Source organism: Cryptotermes secundus, unplaced genomic scaffold (genome assembly GCF_002891405.2).
Source record: "Cryptotermes secundus unplaced genomic scaffold, Csec_1.0 scaffold196, whole genome shotgun sequence".
Classification (NCBI taxonomy): domain Eukaryota; kingdom Metazoa; phylum Arthropoda; class Insecta; order Blattodea; family Kalotermitidae; genus Cryptotermes; species Cryptotermes secundus.
The window spans coordinates 467,907-477,965 of NW_019735556.1; the positions used below are offsets into that span (position 1 = coordinate 467,907).

General features: G+C 40.8%; 1 protein-coding gene and 1 long non-coding RNA gene across 2 annotated transcripts in view; one reads left to right on the forward strand and one right to left on the reverse strand.

Annotated features, from left to right (window-relative positions):
* The window catches only part of LOC111869538 (flocculation protein FLO11), a 202,806-nt gene that overhangs the window by 152,404 nt on the left and 40,343 nt on the right, over positions 1–10,059 (reverse strand). The window contains exon 2 of the mRNA XM_023861154.2: positions 2,715–2,803. The gene's annotated coding sequence lies outside the window, so the exon portion shown is untranslated. The remainder of the gene's footprint in view (positions 1–2,714; positions 2,804–10,059) is intronic.
* Positions 1–10,059, forward strand: part of LOC111869541 — a 249,865-nt gene that overhangs the window by 98,405 nt on the left and 141,401 nt on the right. The window contains exon 2 of the long non-coding RNA XR_002843686.2: positions 6,209–6,268. This is a non-coding gene — a long non-coding RNA (uncharacterized LOC111869541). The remainder of the gene's footprint in view (positions 1–6,208; positions 6,269–10,059) is intronic.

Sequence of the window (10,059 nt, forward strand, 5' to 3'; positions counted from 1 at the left end):
GAAATAAAAAGAAAGAGATACAAAGTAAGGGAGAAGCAAGGAGATAAAAGAATACAGGAAGGCTAGACTTGGTGTATAGGTGGATGTGTGGATCTGCTGCTCAGTAGGGCAATATAAGTATGTAATTTGATTAATAAATTCATGTAGTAAGACAAATGCTTAGTGTACATTTTTAACCAAATAACCTGAAGAGAAAAGGCAGGTTGGGTGACTTAAAGGCATATATATTAAAACACATTATAATGGAATATAATACATATAGGATATTGGTGGGAAAGCCAGAAGGAAAGAGACCGCTGGAAAGACCAAGATGTAGGTGGGTGAACAATATTAAAATGGATCTTAGTGCGATAGGATGGGATGGTATGGATTGGATTTATCTTGCTCAGGATAGGGAACAGTGGAGGGCTTTTGTGAAGACGGTAATGAACCTTTGGGTTCCACAAAATGCTGGGAAGTCCTTGAGATTCGCAAAATCTTAACTCCATGTTGTTAGTTTTATAGGATCCAAGAGTAGTAAGTATTCGTTAAGTACAAATTGGCATAAAACGGTAAGAATTTACGGTACCTTGAGATTTCGTTATATGCATGTTTTACTGTACCATGTTGACCATTAATAAATACAGAAACAAAGACAATTTCAAGGGTCAATAAGCCGGTTGTCAGAGGGCAAGGTCTTCAACTCTTGACGACAAAAATTTATATATTTCCCTTGACAATTGGGAGGGCTTCATCATGCGCTTTTGTTTATGGTAATCTGATATCTTGAATGACTAATACGGGACATTCGACTATGTTAAATCCGGGTTTCTCTTTAGATGTTTCAGCCTGTATTATGTAATGAACATTCCATTCTGATCAAGTCATGTAGGTAACACATTGTTATGTAGCTATCATTCATACTGCAGTTAGCAATATTCATTATTCGTAAGCCATTTTCGTCACTATTACAAATATCGGTCATATGTCGAGATCACAAAATAATAGCGTTTCTGTCCTTGGACACTGCATTCTGGGTTTATACTCTTTGCATGCCCCTCCCGCCCCCTAACAAGGGTCAGGCTTCGTAACCTGCTCACTATTGTAATACAAGCTCGGGAAATGTAGCAAGAGAAGTTAATCCTGGCCTCACGGGAAGTCTATGACAGTGTTAGAAGGCCTGCAGCCTACAGGTACACAGCCTTTTGTGTTCTCGTGCGTTCTCCGCAGGGAATGTTCAGAATTAGCCCATAATATTGAGCCTGACCAACCTGGAGGTTTCCTTTCCGAAATTACTTTACGTGTTTTACTTATTAGTTACTATAGGATTCTGACGATGGTGTATAACACATAGAGATAGGGGTTTTCGGACTTTATCCATCGCCCTGGTTTTTAAGATAACCAAGAAAAACACGACGTTTCGGAAAGTGCATCTGTTTCCGCCCTCAGGTGAGGAAAAACAGAGAAAAAAGAGGCTAGCTCTTTCTAAGGGACCCAACAGAATAGGTCTTTTCCTTCACCTGAGGACGGAAACAGATCCAGTTTCCGAAACGTCGTGTTTTTCTTAGTTATCTTAAAAACCAGGACGATGGATAAAGTCCGAAAACCCAATCTCTCTGTGTGTTTTACTTATATTCATTGTTTCCAGGTTAACAGTATGGGACTAGTCAGTTTGGTGAGCATCGATCAGCACAAATCTCAGATCTTTCTTCAAATTAAGGCCAGATCTATTTCTTATCAGTCCTGTGAAGATTTTTCATTATACAGAAATTAGCCTGCGTTGATAAGAAGTAAAAATCAGACATTTCGGAGACTAAAGACCTCTGGGATATATTGCTGTGTATTCCGATAAGAATCAACGAAAGAATATGTCGCTTCCATCTTCAGGGTCGCAAAATTAGCCAAGTACGAAGAAGGGTAGCAAGCAGAGTCTGGCATTATATCCCAAAAGGCTTAACTTCATAAGCACCGATGTGAGAACCTTAAGTATTTTTCGGGGACTGTTTATTCGTCATAAGTGACATAAATTGGTCTAGGTAGCATAAAAGTGAGATGTACTTCGGGAAGCTTACATACATATTTATCGACAAATTTTGGCCTTTGTCACTCACCACATAGATCCTTGATGACAGATACAGAAACTGTATCCGAAATGTTGGTTGCACACATCGTATCAAAGCGGCTGATCGACTGAGAATGATTCATTGCACTTGGTTTCCATGTGAGTTTCAATTTAACATTACTAAAATATTATAGTGCTTATCTTAGACCAAAATAAGACCTACTTTTGCCAGTAAATTACAGTTGCGACTCTAAATAACAAAATTCATGAAGATTCAAGCAGTTATATGACATTGCTATGCTATTCACTCAAAGAAGGGCGGGTAATGGCTGTAGAAATATTCGTGTACAAATTTTGGTAAAGGAAACTGCCCCTAAAGAAAAATATGACACTGTTTAGTCTGGCACATGTTTACAGAAGCTTCAGAGGAATATGCTGCCGCCATCTTCAGGGTAGAAGAACATAATATCCCTAATGTGATTCAGGGGTACTCAGAAAAATGTGGCACAAAGAACTAGGTAATTTTTCACGAAAGGCGAAAAGAATCCACTACTCGTAAATCTTCCAATCTCTTGTGCAGTCAGATAAGAAATGTGCAGTTGTCGAGGCATATTTCCTTCCGCACTGAAATAATTTTTCTCTTTCCAAACCATTTCTTATCTACGCTACTTACCTGGTAGGAATTTCCTGCCTTATTACACGCTGCCAAATGAAGAGATCTTGATACTGCTTATAAACCAATGGAGATGCGCCTTAAGAAACCTGGAAAGAAATAATTAACCAGCAAATTAGCTAATGAACCCCATGAAGCAGAATCCGTCTCGAGAAATTTATAGTTGCTCAGTTGTCAAGGAATTGTCAGAATTTTATAGAACCCAAAATTTCAATATTATTATTATCATAAGATCTCGTCATTGGCTCTTATATTGAGCCAGATGAATCCTGTTCACATCCACCTAACCTTTTATTTAATATTAACTTTATCCTCCCATCTGTGTTTAGATTTCAGAAGTGACATTTTCCTTCAGCTTTTCCTAATAAACATTGTGTGCATTTCTGTTCTCTTACATGCTTGCTATATGTCTAGCCCATGACGTTATCCTCCATTTCATCATTATGCTACTTGTCGAATTATAAAAATTATGAAATTATGCAGTTTTCTTCGCCTTGGGTCTAAATACTATCTTCAGTAGCCTTTCCTCAGGCGTCCTCATTGTATGTTCTTTCCTTAATGTGAGAGGCCAAATTTTACATCCATACAAAACAAGATGTAAAATGAAGTAATATACGCATTTTAAAGTCCATATTGTAATGCCCCTCAATTCATTTCGGGGGTCGTATGTCCCTAAGCTGAACAAGCATTGCGCAGTCCTAGCTTCTGTTTCAGTATGTATTGCCATGACAGGAAATACTGTGATCTTGTGTGCTGCTGTGCTGCCATGAACATCCCCCAGCTCTCAAGCATAAATCAAGCATTCCGAAAAACTGTCATCAACGGAAGTCAAGTCCTTTTTTCAGTCGTCCTGCATGTACTTTGTATAGAAGTCTTAAATTTTTTATTTCCTTAGTTTATTTAAAGGAGCAAAAGAGGAAGCAATAGAATGCAGGAAAAATTTAATAATGAGATTAATAATTTTTATTCTTCGCCACTTATTATTACAGTGATCACACGAAGGAGGATGAGATGTATAGGGCCACTGTCAACTTCTCAGGAGATCTTAACCAAAGTAGCTACTCTTTCTGTACCTGAACACTTTCTCTTCGGTTTCTTTTTAATATCGGCATTTACAGATGTCTGAATTGAGCTGAATAAGGTCTGGATGACCAGGTTTCGATTTCGAAATGGGGCAGAAAATATTTTTGCTACCACGTCTATTCGGACACTGGAACCCTTTCAGCTTCCTGTTCAATGGGAAAAGGGGATCTTTCTTAGGAGATGAATCGGCCGAAGCGTGATGCTGACAATTTAGAGCCATCTAATGTCGAGATGAAGAAATTCTTGGAATTTTATTTTTCCGCGTCTTCTTTGTGTCATTCTTAAGAGAGAAAAAAAAATTATCCTTTTATGTGGATGTGAGGTTGTCAAGGCGGCACTACGAATTTTACGATCTTCTGAGTTGTAACGCCGCGTCATTTGGAGACAGACCGACGTTTCGGAGGAAAATATCGCATTGATTTAATGCAGAAATAAATTACACGTGATAAGCTGGTACGAATCCTCGTACTGTGTGACCTCTCTCCTTCCGGGATATCTGAACTTTGTGTTTAGTGTCGGGAACAGCCGGTAGTTGGCGGCAGGCCTTCAGTAGCGTACACAAAGGCTTCCTTTCTCGTCACAGTTTTAGGAAGTAGCTAATTAAGAGAATTATGGAATTACAACTATTTTGTTTTGAACGAGAGAAGCTGTTTATGATTCTCAGTGTTTTGTGGTGACATATTCAACTTTATCTTCCCCCAGTCCTGTAATTTGTTTATAGGTAGTCCTCTATAAAAGTTGAATTCACTGGAGTCGTTACATATAATGAGGGCATATTTCGAAAAAAAGAAGATAAATTAATTAAAAGAAGTAAAGAAAGATAAGAGGGATAACGTAAACTTTGGTAATGCTATAACGGTTAAACAAGATTAACATAAAGAAAGCAGTCTGCTTTTACCGGTTCTCACGGTCTCTTCGCTTGCGGATTTCTTATATTTTTCCATCTACCCTGAAGATGGAGGCGATACGTTCCTCCGAATGTCGGTTAACACCACATATACACGGTGCCAAATCCCAGAAGACTGCTTTCTTCATAGTCACCGCCATGAAAGCCTCAGATCTTACAAGATTAACACAAGCTGATGATACGTCAAAACAAGAAATGTGTACACAACTTTGGTTGGAAAATAACAAGGCAAGAAGTTGCCCGAGAAACACGGACTTATATTATTTTATGATATTAAAATGCTTATCGGAGAAACGTCGGTTTCTTACTGCAACACCAGTTATCATTTCAGTGAACTCCACATTCAACAGCGCATGCTTAGATCGACAGGCTAGCTATTGGACTGACAATTATGAACTTCCAAGTTCCAATATCTAGACCTCGGTTCGAATCTGCGGCTGCGCTGAACACATTTATCCAGGAGACAATCGGATCGGACGGATGCCCAATTTCTGTCTATCCTGAATAAAAATATTCGTGAATTACCTTAATGTCTCCAGAAGACTGCCGTTATGGTGCCTCCAGATCGCCACTTTTAAATCTATACAAATTGTAGCATGTAGACCCGTTGCTAAGTAATGACTCTGTAAACAACGGCCGTTGCTAGGTAAGATTCATAACACGCACCAACGGAGTAACTGGGAGGCAGTCTTCTATACGCAGTACGTGCGACAGCTACTTTAGCAGAGGTGTTTTCTATGTTGTCCGTGCTGAGGTGTTATAAAGAGGACAAGTCTAGAGTTCAGATCTTTTAACGCTAGTGGGGTGGGACTAAGGTACTGCGGCCACTTCTGGCCTATTGTACCAGCCCCAGATGATATGTGAGGGTGATTGTGGAGAATTTGGTGGAATGAAGATTGGCAGGGGAAACCGAAGTACTCGGAGAAAACCTGCCCCAGCGCCACTTTGTCCACCACAAATCCCACTTGACCAGACCCCTGGTTCGAAACCGGGCCGCCGCGGTGGGAAGCCAGAGACTAACCGCTTGAGCTGTGGCGCAGCCTAGAAGTCAGTTAGTGGTGAGATAGTCACCGGCCAGTAAGGATGTGGACACGGAAGACGAGGAAGCTACGGCGTTGGAAGCCGTTACCAGGCGACAACCGGTGAAGATACTGTTATGAAATGATCTTACCTGTTATATACACAATAAAACAGACGGAGAAGACTTAGTGCGTGAGATAGTGAACTGCTGAATGTGTGAATTAGCAATAGCACAACTTTCTGTAAGATTTCAATAAATCCAATTAGCAATCCAAACCCCCATCTGTAGTCACTCATACACGTGACAATACTAACTATTTCTGATTTCTTCCATGCAAATGTAGCTGCGATTTTAAATAACTTAATAATTGAATAGGTGGCCGTTGAGTTCTGCATTTTATCGTTGTGGAATTGCTTCCTTAGTAGAAGTTTTCCTGTTGATATGAAGATGCCCAATAATAATCTAAGCCTCTTTATATTACAGTGAAAACTACATTGTCGGCGCAGTGTGGGAGCGTATGTTCATGGACCACTTCAGCAACGGGTAAGAATCCAGTTTGGGCATGTTTTAGTCCTCATTATTATATCTTATGTTGCACTGTAGAGCCCTTACTTTGGGCCAATCATGCGTCCAAGGAGCCCTACGCGATATGTGATTAGTATTCATTTCAGATACCAATTATGAGTCTGAATAGTCAGAGAGCCTAGCCTATAACATGCTGAGATTAAGGCTCTCGCATCGGCGGATATGAAGAGTACGGCCTTGTGAGCCCGATGTCTCGAAGGAACATCACCTTCATCTTCAGTGTCAAATTGTAAGCCAAGCAAAACACAAGTAGAAGCAGGCTTTTTTGATTTTAGTTTCTTAAGGTGGGGTAAGACTGAGTCCACTTGGTACGTCAGCCACTAATGGTCCTACTGTACCTGCCCCGGATGATAGATGATGAATGTGGAGCAGTCAGTGGAATGAGAATTGGCAGGGGAAACCGAAGGACTCGAAGAAAACCTACCCCAGTGCCTCTTTGTCCACCAGAAATCCCACATGACCTGAGCTTGACTCGAGCTCCTGCCTACGCGGTGGGAACCCGGCGACTAACCGCCTAAGCTATGGCACAGCCATAGAATTAGGCTTACTTTTCGAATCTGAAGATTGGTACGTTCATACGAAATACGAGGTGCTACAACAAACACAACAGTGCTCTTATTGATCAAGAGTTCAGCAAAAAGAATGTAAGAGTTATAGCAAATCGTAAACCAAAATGCTTTCCCACATATAATTTCTTTTCGAAAAAAGGAAACGATTCTCTTGCCTGGGTTTAAATAACCTCGAGCCATCTTCCACAAATGGTGTTTGGTGCAAATAATTTTAGGGAAGATATCCGAAGATTATTGGCGTCAATAGTTCCGGATTAGCGCTACGTTAGTGACAAACAGGGTTCCTTAACATCTTGTTCATCTGGAGATGCAAATAGAGACTCTTGAAACGTATTTATTTTAACAAAACTCAAACGTCAGACAAAATCTAAAATATTAATAGCTTTAACCCACGTGTTGTACTATTGTCAAACCTTGGAATTTATGTCAGAAGTTATTTCGTTGCAAAAATAATTGCTAATTCCCTTCAGGATAATGAATGTGAGATTATCAAACTGTTATTATTCAGTCATCTATATGTAGGCGGGGTCTGTAATCTTTGTGACCTTACGAAGTGAATGTTGTCGGGTGCTCACATGTCACATGCAGAACACGTGAGGGGCGAACAGTGTAGCCGCTTCTCTACTCTTGTGGTTGGCTAAACCCTCCCCTCCACGAGGCAGTAGTGTATCCTTCACATACCATCAAGATTATAGTACAACACGGCGACCCATATAGCTGCATTGTGTAATGAATATTCATGAGTTTCCTGCATGTGGGGCACGCTGACGAGCCCTTGAGAGGCGCATATCCGCTCACATGCACCGGCTGGTGGTGATGATGATGACAGAGGAGTCAAGCTCCTCCAGAGAGAAAAATTCGCGATACAAATATGTACGTCCAGTGAGCGGAAGAGCGACCCAGAATACTTACGTGAGGCCTGTTGTACGTAATGAATTACGAAATTACGTTATGAATACCTTTACTGTCCGTGTTTTGCAGCAAACATAAAAGATAAACTGGAGAAGAACTGCCGTATTACGGAGATGAAAAATATAAAAACTAGAAATTTTTAATATTAAAGCAAGAAAACAAACGACTATTAGGGAGAGAATATCTCTTGGAATATAACGCAGTATAGTCTGCCGAAAGTCAACCTACGTTTCGGAGGAATATTTCGTATCCATCTTCGGGGTTGAAGAATAAACCAAGCAAGAAATCAACGCGAGAGCATGTAGTAAACAGAGAAATCGGCTTACCGAAACGTCGGTTGACTGCCAACGGAATACACGGCGTTATATCCCAGGAGATAGAAATCTTCATAACAACCTGATATCTTTCTGTTAGGGAGAGACAGGCTTAGATGCGCCGATGGTGTTTAATTGCGTTTTATAGACAGAGGCAAGTGACGGGGTTTTGTTAAAATGGTGGTGATCTTCCGGGTTACATGAAAAGGGGGGGGATTTCTTGACTAGCTCAGTGGTTACCAAATGATACACCTCTTATTCTGTATATGGTAACCTCTGTTATCTGTGCTTCTGTCTCCACATTTTGTTACGTAGAGAAAACCAGAGATAAATGTCTGAAACATGAATAGTAAACGCAGGAGAAAGAACATAATGGGATTTTTTGTTTTTAATTTTTATTGTGATTTTACTGAGTTTAATCATTGATGTACAACCTTTGTAACATAAGGAACTAAATTATTTTATAACCCAAAAATAAAGAAAATTTGCAGTGGAATAATAACGTAACGTACTCAGCCGCCTCTGTGGTCTAGTGGTCAGAGTTCGTGGCTACAGATACAGAGGTCCGGTTTCGATTCCCGGCACTACAAGATTTTCTGAGAAGTAGTGGGTCGTACTTGGCTTTTTGATATTGTGGCGTGCCGCCTAAAACCAAGAATATCTGAGCGGGCGTCCGTTGCTAGACAACTACTTCTTAAAACACGTTTCCAAGACAGCGCATACACAGACGTCCATTTTCGGACAACGGCTCAATAAACGTCCCCTCAACAACCAATAGCTAGAGATAAAATCAACGTGTTACCTAAAAATGAAAACACGTTCCCCGGCAACTAATAGACCCGCTACTGATACAATAGCTAACACGGGAAATGAAACCCTTTAAGTAGGTGCCTTCTAGTCCGTCCGGCTAGAGAAGATAAGAGACTAAATGCAACACAGGACAGTTCAGGAACTGGGCCTGATCTGTCTTCTCGTCAGAGAGGGCCCCCCACAATAACAAGACCTAAACTGTCAAACAGTAATAAATATCTGGTCATGAGCCCCAGATTGGGCTCGACACCAAGACTGACTGACTGACTGACTGACTGACTGACTGACCGGCTGACCGTCAGTCGCAATGTGACTGAGCTGAGCCAAGAACCAGAAGAGGAAACGTGAGAGACGACGGAATTGTCAGGTCGCGTCGTCTGAAAGACATTTCAGAGTGATTTTGGTTGTAATCGTAACGACTTATGTAATAAAACAGCTCCGTCTAATCCAGAATCCAAAATTGTCACGGAACCCGGGACACGTGACAGTATCGTCACAGTCGTTGTTGTTACCCTGCTGCTGCTGCTTCTGTTGTTTCTGTTGTATCCAAATATTTCACCTCAGTCAAGTCTGTCTTCATGTCCAGTAAGCAAGATACACGCACTGCACTACACATAATGTAATTAGCAGGGCCCGAATTTTGATGACCTGAAAATGTTTAAAAAATTACATATAAAATGACCGAAAAAATCCAGAAAAATGACCTAAAGAAGAAAAGAAAGAATATTTCGCTTTCATGTTATTCACATTTCAGAAAAAATATGAAGAAANTCAGAGGTCAGATAAGTGTCGAACGGAGCAGAGCTGAGAGCAGAGGAGAAACCAGCTGAGCCAAGAACCAGAAGAGGAAACGTGAGAGACGACGGAATTGTCAGGTCGCGTCGTCTGAAAGACATTTCAGAGTGATTTTGGTTGTAATCGTAACGACTTATGTAATAAAACAGCTCCGTCTAATCCAGAATCCAAAATTGTCACGGAACCCGGGACACGTGACAGTATCGTCACAGTCGTTGTTGTTACCCTGCTGCTGCTGCTTCTGTTGTTTCTGTTGTATCCAAATATTTCACCTCAGTCAAGTCTGTCTTCATGTCCAGTAAGCAAGATACACGCACTGCACTACACATAATGTAATTAGCAGGGCCCG